At 35.9% G+C, this 16,819-nt stretch overlaps 1 protein-coding gene across 13 annotated transcripts in view; it reads right to left on the reverse strand.

The window, feature by feature from the left end:
• NK7.1 (homeobox protein NK7.1) overlaps window positions 1-16,819 on the reverse strand; it is a 382,305-nt gene that overhangs the window by 334,593 nt on the left and 30,893 nt on the right. For all 13 annotated transcript variants that reach the window (XM_073959048.1, XM_073959041.1, XM_073959039.1 and 10 more), the window contains one exon: window positions 6,601-7,539. The gene's annotated coding sequence lies outside the window, so the exon portion shown is untranslated. The remainder of the gene's footprint in view (window positions 1-6,600; window positions 7,540-16,819) is intronic.

Consider the following 16,819-nt stretch of genomic DNA (forward strand, 5'->3'; position numbering starts at 1 on the left):
GGGCTAATGTTGTGTCTATAACCTGGGGTATTTATTGGCGGGATGTATATGTTCAGCAAATCTACGTCGGCAGTTCCACACCTGACTGCCAGCCCCAAACATTCCTTGTGCGGATTATTACTGCCAGCGAGATAGGTCTGTATTGAACAGGAAAGCTAGTACCCCACCTCCACCTCTGGTGTGATCCTTCGTCAGTACGTTGTAACCATCACAAAGCAGTAAACTGCAGTTGTTGATATTCTTCCGACTCATGACTTTTTTCTTCGATCTTACCTCAGAGTCCATTGCAATTAAATTGCAAAAAGGATGCATTTTCAGGGATTAGAACAACAACTGCTGGTGTTTCCTCCGGGTTTTCCTCCGTCCCGGTACGGGCCAAAAGAATCCGGAGCAGGCATTCCGTGATATACTGCTCCCAACACAGAAAAACGATACAAATACAATCATGTGTACACTGAGGTGGCTGCTGCTGGCCAGAATACGGATGTTGTGTGGTTCCGGGTCAATCCTGTACGAAAGAACCCGTGGGATTGTCCACCTCCCTGGGAAAGCTTGCCATTGGGTGGAAAGAGTTGAAGTTCGGATAAAGAGAAAAAGTTTTGCGATGTTTGCTCTTTGGCCAGGCATTGTAGGTATCACATCATCGGCCTAAAGGAGTAGCAAGCTTCCTCGATATGACTCAGGCCTATCACAGAATGTAGACGGGTCTTTTGCAAGAAAAATAGTCATACACTTTAATTTGAAAGGACCTGTTGCTGAGAAAGTTTTCCACTATGTGAAAGAGATGACGTTCGGATAAGGAACACGTGTTACCTCTGGTACCTCTTATACAAAATTTCGGAAAAGTGCAGTTTAAGAGTTGCTCTCGAAACCCTTTGTAACAATTGGTATTCGCTGCCCTGATTCAGGATACCCACATTTCTATGCGGAATTTTCCACTGCCGATCCCAACAATTCTTCTCACTTCAGTGAAAGATTTTTTGAAACTGCTTTGTAAGTTGTCGTTTTCATTTTTTTTATACCCTCAGCATATATGCTTTCGAGGGTATATACACATTCATACGGACAAAATGTGCCTCATCGAAATAATGGTTTTAGACCCCAAGTATGTTTGGACAAAATCCGTTTCAGACAATTTGGAGTTGATTTAGCCATGTCCGTCCGTCTGTCTGTCTGTCCGTCTGTCGGATCAACCAATTCGGTCCAACATTTGGCTTTCGTAATATTTTGTCCAACCCTAGGTCAAGTTCGAAGATGGGGTATATCGGTCCACTCCTTCCGGTACCTCCACCCCCTCCTCAAAAGTTTGAAAATGTTCGGAAAATTTGTGCGCACAATAACTCTTGAAGGGTCCATACTTTGCACATCGTGAAACTTCCACCAGGCTTAGATGAGCTTCTAATATGGACTTAATCGATCCACTCCTTCGGGTACCTCCCACACAAAATTTCCGAAAAGTTCAGTTTAGGACCTGCTCTCAAATCGCTTTCATTTTTGTTGTGACAACATTTATTCACTGCCTTCCATACGACGGCACAAGTTTCATCAGGGGCAAGTCCATATTTTCTGAGAAAATTGCCTAAAAGGTGCAAAAAATCCCTATAAGGAAAGATGTGCCGATTCGGTCCAAAATTTGGCTTTCGCAATATTTTGTTCAAATATAGTTTATGTTCGAAGATAAGCCATATCGGTCCACTTCTTTAGGTACCTTCCCCATTAAAGTTCAAAAATGTTCGGAAAATTTGTGCGCACGATAACTCTTGAAGGGAGTGACCGATTTGTCCCATACTTTACACATCGTAATATATCTAACAGATATAGGTCAGATCCGAATATGGACTATATTTGCTCACTCCTTCGGGTACCTCCCATACAAAATTTAGGATAAGTGAACTTAAGACCTGCACCCGAATCACTTTGATTTTTTGAAGCCACTTGCATTCGTTGTCTCCATTACGGTGGTAATTCTTTTTTCAGGGGCAAGTCCATAATTCTTGATAAAACAGCCTGAAAGGTGTAAAAACCCCTATGGCACTATATGTAGTGGCTGGAGCGCACGGTAACTCTCGAAGTGTAATCTCACTTAGGGTGTAATATGATGATAGGGTCAATCATTTAATTTATCCCGTCTTAAAAGCTACAAAATATTTCTCTCCATCCAACTTTTTTTTTTGCATAATAGTAATATTTAATGTAATGTACTTTAGTGCGTATGAGTATTGCCGCAAAGTATACGCAAAAATAATCCACTACTGCTTCGGCATTTTTACAGTATCAGAATTTTGAATTCCAATTGATATATTTTTAAAATCAATACAACAATGTTTGCCCGTATTTGTTTAATAATTTAGCAACGTATTTACAAAAAATTCTGTGGAAATCAATGTTTAAATGATACCCTAAACGAAATTATTTATAAAAATAAATAAAAGGTTTTGTTTTTCATACAACAATTTGAAGTTCACTCACTGTTCACTGGAATTGAAAATGGCAAATTTCATTTTAAATATAATTGTGACTTGCTTGCTGCCCGGCTCATTGTAAATTTAATAGGAAAAATGAATTATAACTGACTCGTGTTGTTGCTGGTGGTAGTGGTGCTGTTGTGGCAATTGTTAAATGTTTAACAAATAACTAAATATTTTTATTCCAAGGGGGTTGGTTAGAAAATAAAAGGGATCCGGGAGTGAGCATGTTTTTTTTTTTGGAGGCTTATCATGAAAAATAAATTCAATTAAATAAATTGTTATAACATTTTCAGTTGTACTTTTTTCTGTGGGCAATTGTTAATAAACTCACAATTTATTGTGTTCGGTGATGTTTACTTTACAGCAATAAGTGATCGGGTTACAGAGGGAGAAGATGCGGCTATTTAGCAATGTATGAATGTAAAGGCTTGTTTTCAAAATTCATTGGGGAGTCATTTGTGCCAGTGTAGTTAGTTGGCTGACTAACTGACTGGCTGGCATTCATTGGAATTGCAATCGAAGCGCAATTAATAATTTAAATTGATTTTTACAACGGCTGCAATAGTTTTGCAATCATTTAATTACTCGTGTTTTGTTGTGGCTTTGTATGTTGCTGTTTTTTTGTGTGCTGATTTTTTTAAATAGCATTTTTTGTTTACGTTTTAATGTCAAAGCTATTTGTTTGTTGTTGCTGTTGTATCCTTATCAAATACATTTATCAATAAATAAAATTGAAATTTTTTTGTTATTAAAAGTGAACTAAAGTGAAATATGGACTTAATGACCACTACAATTTAGCACATGACAGAGCCGCTAATAGTGTCAATTGCACTGAGAAAAATAATAGCTTATAGTAATGAAAAAGGGAAATTTATCAGAAGAACTAAGTAACCAAAGACAACAGCATTTATGAGAATTGTCCCAGGGAATAATCACACAATAACATGGTGTTGACGACTCGAAGATTTAGATTATGCGCATGATATCGGCTTTATATCGCTCAAGATGTACAACATGCAGTTAAAAAAACCGCATGAATCTTAGTGTACATTAGACTGGTTTCAACTCGGCACCCTCCTAAAGTGTTTAGTTTTATTAGATTTTAAGATTGTCAAAGTTTGGGCAAAATCGGAATATGTTAACTCGTGTCACTGGGCTTCAAAGTTTCCATAGTAATTTTTATGGAGCCAAAGGCGAATCTTCACGAAATCGCTCTACAGACCACATTTATTGTCCAATCGCTGAAATAAGTTTACCTGTACATTTGTGTGACTACACAAGTAATCCTACAAAAATTTTTGAAAATCTTGTCGATTTTTAATTTGAACGTATTAACATATTCCGATTGTATTCAAACCTTGGCAATCTTAAAATCTAACAAAACTAAACACTTTAGGTGGTGCCACCCTAGTGTACATACCTTTGTATTTATATCGTTTTTCTGTGTTTGGAGCAGTATATCCTGGAATGCCTGCTCCGGATTCTTTTGGTCCATGCCGCAGGAACCAAGGACCAATATGGATTTGCTCGGTTTGTCACATTTGCATCCACCACACTCAAACTTCGGTGAGATGGAATGCCGAGAGGGGGTGCATCTCAGAAGTTGCTCTCGACTCGTCCATGTAGGGTACTACGAGGGCTAAGTAGTGTTGTTTTATGTTAGTACCTACCTTGCGGTCTACCTCACAGTGCTCTTAGCACCGGGTGAATATAATGGGTCTGCCAACGCCACAGCACAAATGTACAAGTATCAATTCGCTCACACGTATGTATTTGGACGTGATCGCTCCTTGTTAGGTGCGGAGTCTATCTAATTTTCAGCTCTTCTCTAGGTCAGGAACCCGGTGTCACATACGAGGAAAGCTCTGCCCACGATTTGGGTCTTAACCACAGCCACCGCGATGCTTCCACAAGGGGTCCTACACCAACTGCCTGGCCTCTAATATCTACATAGTAAGGACATTCCGTCAGTGCATGCCTTCAGTGCTCAGTCATCCCACTCCACACAAATCTGTCGCGGACAGGCATTTTGCGTGCAAAAATGCATTTACAGAGCTATGCCCCGTCAGTAAGAATCCCCGACTCATGCAAAAGCCGAAGTCTGGGCGGTCTAGTACGAACGATGCGTCAAAAATAAATTCGCACGTCATTATTCGTCCACCTAGTCCGCCACCTATCAGCAGCACGCTCCTGAAGTATGGCACTGCGCTGCTTTCGAGGTACTATGTTAACATAGCCTCCAGTTAATCATTATGATCAGAATACGAGACTCTTCCGCAGTTCCCCACTTCAGCCGCACACGCAACACTGAACACCAGTCGTTGCTGTTCCAATCGCTGAAAATGCATAACTTTTGTAATTTAATTGCAATTGCGAGGTAAGATCGAGGAAATAATGGATTTCATGAGTCGGAAGAATATCATTGTTGCGGCCGTGCAGGAAACCCAGCTCAACAACAACTTCAGCTTACAGTGTTGTGATGGCTACAACGTATTGAGGAAGGATCGCGCCAGAAGTGGAGGTGGGAGGGTTAGCTTTCCTTTTGCACCAGTCGGTTCAATACAGGCCTATCTCGCTTGAGCCTGGCTATAATGACCCGTACAAGGAATATATGGGGGTACAGTCAGTTGTGGAACTGCCGAGGTAGAATTGGTGAACGTATAGATTCCGTCGATATGTAGCTCCAACATTATCCCTCATTTGGAAGGTCATAACCGCCTGGTCTTGGGGGAGTTTAATGTTCCTCATGAGTTACAGCTTTCAGTCCTCGGGAACGACCAGAAGGGTGTCGTACCGTCCAACCAAAATTAGCGAAGAGTATTACAGTTCGCCAGACATAACCACCGTGTGACCTGTTTTTGAGTTACGGACAATCGGTAAAATTAAAATGCTTATAATTTCGGCAATTAATGATATTTTTCGGTAAGTTAGCGATAAATAAAAAGTAGTCGTAAAGTTCTACCGACAGCAACAATGTTGTCAACTATTTTTGAAATTTTCATTCATGATTTTGTGTTTTAATTTTACCGCTTTTTGTCGGTAACTCAAAAAATGAGGTAGAGAATCGCACTACTGGTCTGACAAATGACGTTACCTGGGTCTCCCAATAATTGTATCCACATTTCATCACCTCTGAACGCCGCAATTTCTTCACTTATTTCAAAGCTAATTGTCCTAGTTTCTGAGAGTTCACTAATCACCTCTTCAAAGGCCTGTCTAACTCTTCTGATTTTCGACTAGCAGAGAGGACGTTCCGAGACATTATCACTGCTACAGCTACTCGCTATCTACCTGCTGGGCGAATACCCCAAGCGAGACCAAATCTCCCCGCAGAGGGAAAAAGTGGCTAAATCACTTAAAGAGTTGCACCATTGGAGCCAGAATAAGTGAATTGTGGGCACTTGTTATGTCACTCTCGAACCTTGGAAAGAAGGAAGATAGGACCTCAGTCACGTTTGGCGTCGTTACGCGGACTGTTTCGAAGAGGTGCGTTATTTTCATCGACAGTTTTTCGAGCCCGGATGATTGTAACATATTGGCGTCAGGTACCTTCCCTGATGTCATTTGTGAAAGGCTGAACTCCTATTTGACAGATCTTACCACTTTTTTCACGCGAGGAATATGCAAATATGCGCCACTAAATATACGGCCACTCTGTTCACCACATGGAATACAGAGGTGATCACTGACGGTACCAGAATTCAGATCACCAACTACTCCGCTGTCGATTTGTTTCCATGTTTCGGTCATTCGAGTTTACTACATACTCTAAAAGCACGATAAAGTGACAATTTAAAATTGTTTTCTAAAATCTTCCGCAGGGATTGTGAATTAATTTTCGGAAAACAAGTTCTTTAAAAAATTTTAAAATTCCTTTAATTTACTAAGATTTTTTTGGAGATTACGCAATCTTGTGTTTTGTCTACCTCAATTGAGATATACGTGCGTATTGATTATGACGGTACTTATACGCACCATGGTAACTATGTTTAAAACGTTTCTAGCAAATTAACGGTGTTCGTTGGCATCATAAATAATGGAAGATTATAATAGGGATTATTTTGTTTAAATTAAATTCCCGGTAATTAAAAATTGCTATTGAATAATTATAACAACTTCTTTGAAAACTCACCTTTAAATAGAATTAGCAAGTCCTTTGATGGTTTAGAAGAGAGACAGGATAACGCCGGCTATACTCAAATGATGTTGGTTTGTTTTGTGTTTCTTCTTATAATCACTTCAAAATTATTAGCTCCCTTGTAATTCTTTTAAAAATTTGAAAACACAACGATATCAAATTGTGGCCACATTAATTTTTCACAATGATAAATTGTTTAATAAAATGCCTTTCATCTTTCACCAATTTTCTATTGAATAAAAATAATTTTTTAGCTTTGATGTCTTTGTCAAGGACAATGATACTTTGTTAATAGTATTTATTTCAAATGTTACTTTTTGTGTGTGGTTTTCTTTCTTTTTCACTTTTTCACTACTCTATACACGTGTGTGGTTGTAGGGGCGGGCAGGCATCTGTATTGTGTATTGTTGACATAAATAAATTTACCATATGCCACACACACTTCTCTGGAATATATCCTACGTCGTTGAATTGTTTTCGATTTTATCCTTAGTTGCTGCCTCCTGTTGTTATGTTCCTCTCATTATTCTCTTCTTGCGTTTAATCCTTAATTAGCCTAACAAGGTGCAAATTAATCCACTCTAGTTAATTAAATTGTTGTATATTTTTATGTTGCAGGTTTGTGTTGGTATGTTTGACTTGGCGTATAAGTGTGGGTTTCATTACTTGGGACTTCAAATTACATTCTGCCTTTTGTTATAAATTTTGCTTTTGCTTGCTTTTCATACGTTTATCTTTTTGGAGTATGGATATTTTGTTTCCTTTTTGTTTTAGGTGAATGGTTTGTATTTTTTCTTAATTGGAACGATCTCATTAACTATATTAAAATTTAATTTTTAATGGCTTTGGGTGTTTTACATTTTCTATAATTCTGGCAATAATTTTAAGCCGTATTTAATTATATTATTTATATTTAAAATTATTGGTTTTCAGCTGAAAATAAAAAAGAGAAATAATTTGTAAAAATTAGTCACATTTTAACGTTTTAAGAAATAAAATGAAATAAAGAAAAGAATATATAACTTAATTAGTAATTCATATGAAATTTCTGTAGACACAAGTTAGTCTGTAGATGTTCCATCAAAAACGTGTACTTTTCTACATTTACTAAGAAATTCTTAATAACTAGAAATTCCTTAATATAATATAGTCCCTTGCTTTGGTTTTTTCAGTGTGAGATATCTAAAGCGTATACATTACAACAACACGTATACGCATCATGACAACAATAGCTTCGAGACTAAATGTGGTTTATAGCACTGCGCAAGATTTTTAAGGTGATCTAGTGCAAACAATTCGAACTGAGGATTTTTTGAAAGTACAGACCCATACGACAAAAAACCACAGTTGGGTTTTGTTGTGTAAGATCCAGCTCGGATTTTATGGCCCCATCTAAATATGGTTAAATATTGAGTTTTTAAAGACATTCGGGGCTATATCTCTGAAACCAATGCGAATCTTCTTCTGACCTCTGAAGCAAATTTGTAGTTAAGGACAAGAATAAAATATCACTGTGCAACATTTTTGAGCCAATCGCGTGCAAACAACTTCTGTCCAGAATTTTATGAAAGTAGAGGACCAATAGGCAAAAACCATATTTGGGTTTTGTTTTCTTAGATCGGGTTCGGTTGTTATGGCCTCATCTAAACATGGTTAAAGATCGAATTTAAAAAAATTGCCTCAAATTATATATCTAAAAATTCTATAATTTGTGTATATCTAGCAGCGTATCTCCCAAAATGTTAAATTCTTCTTAATGTTACCTTTTGGGAAAATATTCTCTGGAATGTAATACACAACTCTTCAGAACATTATATTGTTGTAAAATGCCTCTATCGCCTTGTTTATAGCAACTTTTTCAAGAACAATTTGGTAAATATTTCAAGAATTCATTGAAATCCCCAACATGAGAATAAACAGCCTGTGTGAACATTGTTTGAAATAAGTTTTGTAAAAGGTATGTTATGAAATACCCCTTAAAAAAGTGAAATAACCATTGTAGAGTTTCAGAATATTCTGAAGAATTTATGGTCACATTATTTGGAATATTTTTAGAATGGTTACTTGTTTCAACTCCTAACAGTTTAGTTGTTACTGACCAGAATTTCAGAAATTATGTAAACTTTTCTATATTTTAACGAGTTTGATGCGCTAGATTCAGCTTTTCCTAGTTCATCTGTTTGCCTTATAAGTTCTACTAATTTAGGGCTACAATATTGCTGAAGACGGCAAAGCAAAATTCTTATTAGTTTCGGAGATAAAGGTCCGATCACTGGAAAAAAGGCTCATTTTAGGTCGGTTTAGACGAGGCCATAAAATCTAAACCCGATCTAAGAACACAAAACCCAATTAAGGTTTTTGTAGTCTCAATATGTACTTTCAGAAAATGCCCATTAGATGTTGTTTGCATTTCCAGTGTTGCACAGTGTATTTGGAAAAATAATGAACTCGAAAAACTACATTCATTGCCTCAAATTTCAAAATATACGCACCGTATCTCCAAAACCGTCAATTTTTTCTTTTGGAAAAATATTCCCTGGATTGTAATACACAACTCTTTAGAACATGTCATTGTTGTTGTAAAGTGCATCAGTACATTTTTCAACGACGATTTAATAAAAATGTCAATAACGTAGGGAAATCCGAAATGCGAGAATGAACTGTTGGTACGAACTGTGTTTGAAATGCGTGTTGTAAAAGATATGATGCAAAATACCGCTAAAACAACATGAAGTAAGCATTTTAGAGTTTCAGAACGTTCTGAAGAATTGTTGAGAACTTTATTTGGAAGATTTTTGCAAAAGTTTAGCCGATACTGACCAGAATTTTAGCAATTACGTAAAATGTTCTATATCTTATAGATTTTGATGCCCTAGATGGAGTTTTTCTCATGTGGTTTTTTCAAAAGATAATTTCTACTAGTTTAGGGCTACAATATTGCTAAAGACAGCAAGGCCAAATTCCTATTTTTTCTGAGAAAAAGGGCTGATATATGCAAAAAAGTGTAGATTTTGCCGGGTTTTAATGACGCCATAAAATCCGAACTGGATCTGACAGGACAAAACGCTACTAGGGTTTTTGTTGTCTAAATATGTACTTTCAAAAACTGCATACTAGAAGTTGTTTGCATTTTCAATGTTGCATAGTGTAGATTAAATATTTCAATTAGTTTTGCACTTATCATTGCATTAAAGTTAAGCTGAAGCATTTCATTGTTTGGAAGGAATTTATCCTAGAAATCAAAATAAAACTAAATATATGTATAAATAATACCAAATCCAGTTTGACGTAAGTAAAATATTCTTACACAGAACTATTAATCATAATGGACTTTTCAAGGTACTAACCAAAAATGTGGATATTACACCTACACGCAGAGAAGAGATATTGTAGGAGCAATCTAAGAGCAAAATAGGGTATTTTAGTAATCTGAAAATATGTATTGTTGTTTCAACCATATATTTTGTGCCAGGAACCATAATTACAGATTTAACACACAGATTTTTTTACAATACACTATTTTGTTCTTAGAATATGATTGCTCTTACAATATCTCTTCTTTGCGTGTACATATCGTCACCCGAAATGCCCAAAGCCGTAACCCGTACAAAACGATATAACATAAAAACTGTTTTATAGAATACTAGCAAAGTGCCGGCTACTTCGTATGCCTAAAGGATATAAAAAAAACAAATAAAAAATGTTTAATATGGAAATGGCGAACACTGAAAATTAAATACCATTTTTAATTAGTATTTATTTTTATTTGTGTACTGTTCGCACCACTTTAGTTCGATTTTCAAAAAAAAAAAAAAAAATCAGCCCTATCTCACCCTTACACATCAACAGCGAGCCACTTTTTTGCGGCGTTCTGATTAAGGATTTTCTGTGCTCAGAAAGCTAAACATTATTGTAAAAAAATAAACCCAAGACCAACGTTAGTACCATTTAGAACTCTTCGTAGCCTTTTAGTAAGTATTTCCAATACCATTTCAGCCATTAGCGACCCTCATACCAAATTTCACAATTAGTATGCATTTCAAACAACAATGAAAAAACTCATTATATTATCGTTCATGCACTAACAAAATGGTACCAAATTTAGTAGTTTACGTACACCTGGGTATAACCTTAAAGAATACCTTTTTAAATCAACCATATATGCAAACCGCGATTCTCATTCCCAGATCTATAAGCTCCCCCACATCAAATTATAGTACTTTACATATAAAAGCATAGGAACGAATTTCCGAAACCTCCTCCTAAAATTTCAAAAACTCCTGCTAACCGCTTTAAACAATAACAAATTTTACCAAATTCTGTACCATTTAGGACTTTTCATAGTATGCCTTTCCGAAGCCATCTACATATCTTAACCCCATATACCAACAGTGACTCTAAGAACAAATTTTAGAATTCCAGCTCTGTTCCTACATTTAGAGCGCATAGGTTCATTTCGTAAATTTATGGAACGTAGTTCTTAAAACACGTCCATCTACCAATGTTACACACTAATACTCACTCTAACTCCAAAAAAATAAAGATTCCATCTCTGTCCTTACACCCAACAGCAAATTCAGTACCATTTAGTAATTTTCGTATACTTATGGTACGTATTTCGACAACCACAAGTCTCAACCCTACACTGACATTACTACAAAATAATAACAGTAATCTTAATTGCAAATATAAGGATTCCAGCTGTATCCGTTTGTCCGATACCAAATTGTACCAAACTTAGTATTCTTCGTACCCATAAGTGAGATTTTCAAAAACTACCTCAATCCTTCAATTTGAAAGTAATCTTAATTAGTACACATAAGTACGAATTCTCAAAACTTCTTCAGTCTAACAGCTCTGCAGTAATCATAATTTCAAATTTCAGCAATCCAAAGCTATTCCGTCACCCAAATCCAAATTGTACCAAATCTAATACCATTTTGAACTTTTCGTACTTATAAGTACGATTATCCGAAACTTCTTCAATCCTACACTCCAACTGTAATCTTAATTCAAAATTTTAGGATTCCAGCGCTATGCGTTCCCTCAACTCCACATTGTACCAAATTTAGTGATTTTCGTACCCGTAAGTACGAACTTCCAAAACTTCCTCAATCCTACACTCCAACAGTATCTTTAACTCAAAATGTAAGGATTCCAGCTCTATTCGTTCACCCAAATCTAAATTGTACCAAATTTAGTACCATTTAGTGCTTTCCGTAACCATAGGTACGACTTTCTTAAACTACTCAATCATACACTTCATAAGTAATCTTAATTTCAAATTTCAGGATTCCAGCTCTATCTGTTCAACAAAATCCAAATTGTAGTACCATTTAGAACTTTTCGTACACATAAGTACGAATTTCCAAGACTACCTCAATACAACAGTCCAACAGTAATCTTAATTCCAAATTTCAGGATTTCAGCTCTGTTCCAACCAAATTTAGTACAATTTACTACTTTTCGTACCCATAAATACGATTTTCTAAAACTACCTAAATCCTACAACCCAGCATTAATCTTAATTCAAAATTTCGGGATTCCAGCTCTATTCGTTCATCCAAATTCAAATTTAGTACTTTCCGTATCCATAAGTATGCATTTCCAAAACATCCTCAATCCTACACGCCAACAGTAAATTTAATTCTAAATTTCAGGATTCCATCTTTATCTGCTCAACCTAGTTTAGTACTTTCCGTACTTATAAGTACGAATTTCAAAAATTACCTCAATCCTACACTCAAAAAGTAATTTTAATTCCAAATTTCAGGATTCCATCTCTATCCGTTCACCGAAATCCAAATTTTTACCAAATTTAGTACCTTCCGTACCCATAAGTACGAATTTCCAAAACTATCCTACACTTCAAAAGTAAACTTAATTCCACTTTTCAGGATTCCAGCCATATCCGTTCACCCGAATTTTATTTGTACCAAATTTAGTACCTTTTAGTACTTCCGTACCCTACGAATTTCCAAAACTTCGTCAATCCTTCACTCCATCAGAAATCTTACGAATTTCCAAAACTATCCCGATCATACACTCCAAAAGTAATTTAATTCCAAATTTCAGGATTCCAGCTCTATCCGTTCACCCAAATCTAAATTGTACCAAATTTAGTACCATTTAGTATTTTAGTTCAAATAAGCATGCATTTCCAAAACTACCCCCATATCTCAATCCTATACTTCAACGGCAATCTAAATTCCAAATTCCGGGTTTTCAGTCAGGTTTTCTATCCGTTCATCCAAATCCAATTTGTATAACCACTTTAGTACCATTTAGTACTTTTCGTACCCTACGAATTTCCAAAACTTCGTCAATCCTTCACTCCATCAGTAATCTTAATTCCAAAATTTCGGGTTTTCTGGTCTATCCGGTCACCCAAATCCAAATTGTACCTAATTTGGTACCATTTAGTACTTTTTGTACACATAAGTATGAATTTCCAAGACTACCCTCATATATCAATCCTACACTTCAACGGTAATCTAAATTCCAAATTTCAGGTTTTCAGCTCTCTCCGTTCACCCAAATCCAAATTGTACCAAATTGAGTACCATTTAGTACTTTTCGTACACATAAGTACGAACATACAAAACCATTTTCTTATAATAACACCACTTCCCAAACTTGATTCCCATACCAAATTTCAAGATTGTAGCTATAACCGTTCAAAATACACAAATGGTACAAAATTTAATAAGTTTATTACTTTTCATACACACGGTGCTCTTGAAACAATTTTAAATGGAAGGTGCTTACACCTCGGAAGTTTTTGCGGATTCTGAAACTACAATGTTTATAGATGAGAAAAATAAAAAAAAAAAAATCGCCGGAGCGCTTTTTAAATAAATCGCGATTTAAGTTGACATTTTTAGGGGTTGTTTAGGTTTTCGCGATTTTGCTTAGAAACCGCAAGTCCTATCAAAATGGGACTAAAAAAAAGTTGTAGCTATAAAAATTCTCTACAAGATTGGCCTTTATTGTATTCTCGTCGGTTTTACCGTTTTTGAGATATAGAGTTCAAATTGGGACAATTCAAATTCAATTCTGTATCGCCCCCTTATAAAACAATGTCATGACTGCAAATTCCCAACTTAAACTTATATATCTAAAAGAATGTTACAACTTAGGATAAGTTACTTAAGCCAGACATGTAGAGAATTTTCACAGCTTTAAGATTTTCACAGGTCCCATATCGATAAGACTTACCGTATTCAACCAAAATCGCGAAACCCTATCAAAAAAACCTAAAAATGTAAACTGAGCTTCTTTATCTCAAAAATGGTATAGGCTGGGAACAAATGATAAACGTCAATCCCCTAGAGAATTTTCACAGCTACAACATTTTCTTCAGCTCCATTTCGATTGGACTTGCGGTTTCCAAGCAAAATCGTGAAAACCTAAAAACACCTAAAAATGTGAATTTTGGCCGCGATTTATTTAAAAATCCCTACAGCGATTTTTTCTTGTTTTTGGATTTTTTTCATCTATGAACACTGCTGTTTCAGAATTCACAAAAACTTTCCCTGTGTAAGCGGTTTTCATCAAAAGTTAGTTAAGGCGCACCCTTCATGACATTTTTTTGTAAGGTGGCGATGCAGTCAGGGCATTGTCCCAATTTGAACTTCTATATCTCAAAAATGTTAAAAACTATGAAAATACTATTAAGGTCGATCTTGTAGAGAATTTTCATAGCTACAACATTGTCTTTTGTCCCATTTTGATAAGACTTGCGGTTTCTAAGCAAAATCGTGAAAACCTAAACAACCCCTAAAAATGTTAACTTAAATCGCGATTTATTTAAAAAGCACTCCGGCGATTTTTTTTTGTTTTTTGATTTTTCTCATCTATAAACATTGTAGTTTCAGAATCCGCAAAAACTTCCAAGGTGTAACCACCTTCCATTTAAAATTGTTTCAAGAGCACCGTGTACACTTATAGGTCGAATTTCCAAAAACCCTTTAGTACATCTTTCAAGGTCTCCATCAGTGACCTTCATTACAAATTCCCGAATTCTAGCTCTTCCCGTTTGCCTAATACAAAGGGTACCATATTTAGTTCCTTTTAGTACCCTTCTAGGACGAATTTCCAAAAACCCAGCCTTATCTAAACCCTACACACCAAAGCAACCCACAGTTAAAATTTCAACTTTCTAGCTTCAGCGGTTTCGTCTGGATTAATCTTATGAGGGCGCGCATTTCGGGTATTATTAATCCTGTGCGAATGAGATCTTTCTTGCAACAATATATGCAAAGTTACCCCATTTAAAAGACATTTCTATAATAGGATCGTTAACGTAAAAGTTCGAAATTTTGCCCCATCATGCATTTTAGCTCTGTCTATCAGATTCCATCAACAAACTAATAGTTATTTTAAGTGGGTTATGGCTTCGGGTATTTCTGGTGACGATATGTATAAGATATAACAATTTTTAAAATTACTTTGAAAGGAAAATAGTGAAAAGTACAAATCGAGAGAAAACATAAAAAGACACATTGTGTTCAACCCATTCTTATACTCTCCACCATAATATGGAGGGTATAATTAAATTTGTCATTCCGTTTGTAACACATCGAAATATTTATCGGAGACCCTATAAAGTGTATAGATTCTCGATCAGTGCTAAATTCTAAGGCGTTATAACCATGCTCGTCTGTCCGTCCGTCTGTTGAAATCAAGATACAGCACGTAATTTTTAAGATAGAGCTTTGTAATTTGGCATATTACTCTAAGGATATTTGGTATTACAAATGGGCTATATTGGTTCACGTTTTGAAATAGTCCCCATAGAATGATACTACCTGTTTTTCGGTATATTATCACCCATAGAACGGTACCTCCTGATTTTCGGTATTTTAAAGGTTGTGGCCACAATAACCCACAGAAATGGCTGAAATTTGGTATATAGTCTTTTTTTGGAGGTAAAAGCCTTTCCGACTGAAACTCGTAGGTATAGGTCCAAGTTTCGATATAGCCCCTATAGAACGGTACATCCCGATTTTCGTAATTCTGAAGGTTGTGACGTCAATATCCCACCGAAAGACTGAAATTTGTTATTTCGTCTTCCATGGGGTTATAAAATATTCTTGAAGAGAATTATCAGTAAAGGTCCACGCTTTCCTATATCCCCCATAGAAGCGTACCTCTTCATTTTCGGTATTTTGAAGGTTTTAGCCACATTATCTTAAAGAAATTGAGCGTTTTTTAAACATTACTCTCTGTATAGAGAGGTAATGATGAAGTTAGGCCAATGGGGGAATACTCCAGACTTAACCAATCTTAAAGAAATATCGGAAATTTGTTATTTATACTACTTTGTGTCTAAAACCTTTCCGCCAGAAATTTATAGGTATTGATCGACGTTTTGATATAGCTCCCATAGAATGTATCTCCCAAATTTCAGTTAATTTTTATGTTTAGTCATATTTTTTTCCGATATTGCTGATTTTAGTCTTCTTCATAAACAAAAGGAAACTAATTGTTTCATTTTACTTCAGAACAACTCGTGATGGAGGGTATAACGCCGTTGTAACTTGTTTAACATAAAAATAGCCACAGCTTCCACGCAAATAAACATTTCAGGCCAATATTTTTTACCAAGTCATAAACATTTCATTTTAACCAAATTCATTTAATTTGTATAATAAACCTCCATAATTCGCGAGTTCTAAAAAGGTTAAAACTTGGCTTCAACTGTGTTAAATTTTCAAAAATATTGCCCCCAAACTTTGATACAACCAAAAATTTGCCCCATCGAAATAATGGTTTTAGACCACAAGTATGTTTGGACGAAATTCGTTTCTGATAATTTGGAGTCGATTTGGCAATGCCTATTCGTCTGTCTGGCTGGTCCGCACGATTATTCTCGAACGGATCAACCGATTCGTACCAAATTTTGCAATATTTTGCCCAAACTAAATTTAAGTTCGAAGATGGGTAATATCGATCCACACCTTCGAGTACCTCCCTACAAAAGTTCAAAATGTTTCTGTAAAATGGTGTAAACAATAACTCTTGAAGAGGCAATCGCTTTTGTCCAAACTGTGCACATCGCATACGGTCGACTCCTTTGGGAACCTCATACACAAAATTTTGGAAAAAGAGAAATTTAAGAGCTCATCTCGGATCGCTTTGGCATTTTTTCATCACGTTGTCCTTGCAGCCCACTTTACAATGGTACAGTTTTTCGGAGACAAGTCCATAC

This window comes from Musca autumnalis, unplaced genomic scaffold (assembly GCF_047663935.1).
Source record: "Musca autumnalis isolate F117 unplaced genomic scaffold, ASM4766393v1 scaffold_1, whole genome shotgun sequence".
NCBI classification, from domain to species: Eukaryota; Metazoa; Arthropoda; class Insecta; order Diptera; family Muscidae; genus Musca; species Musca autumnalis.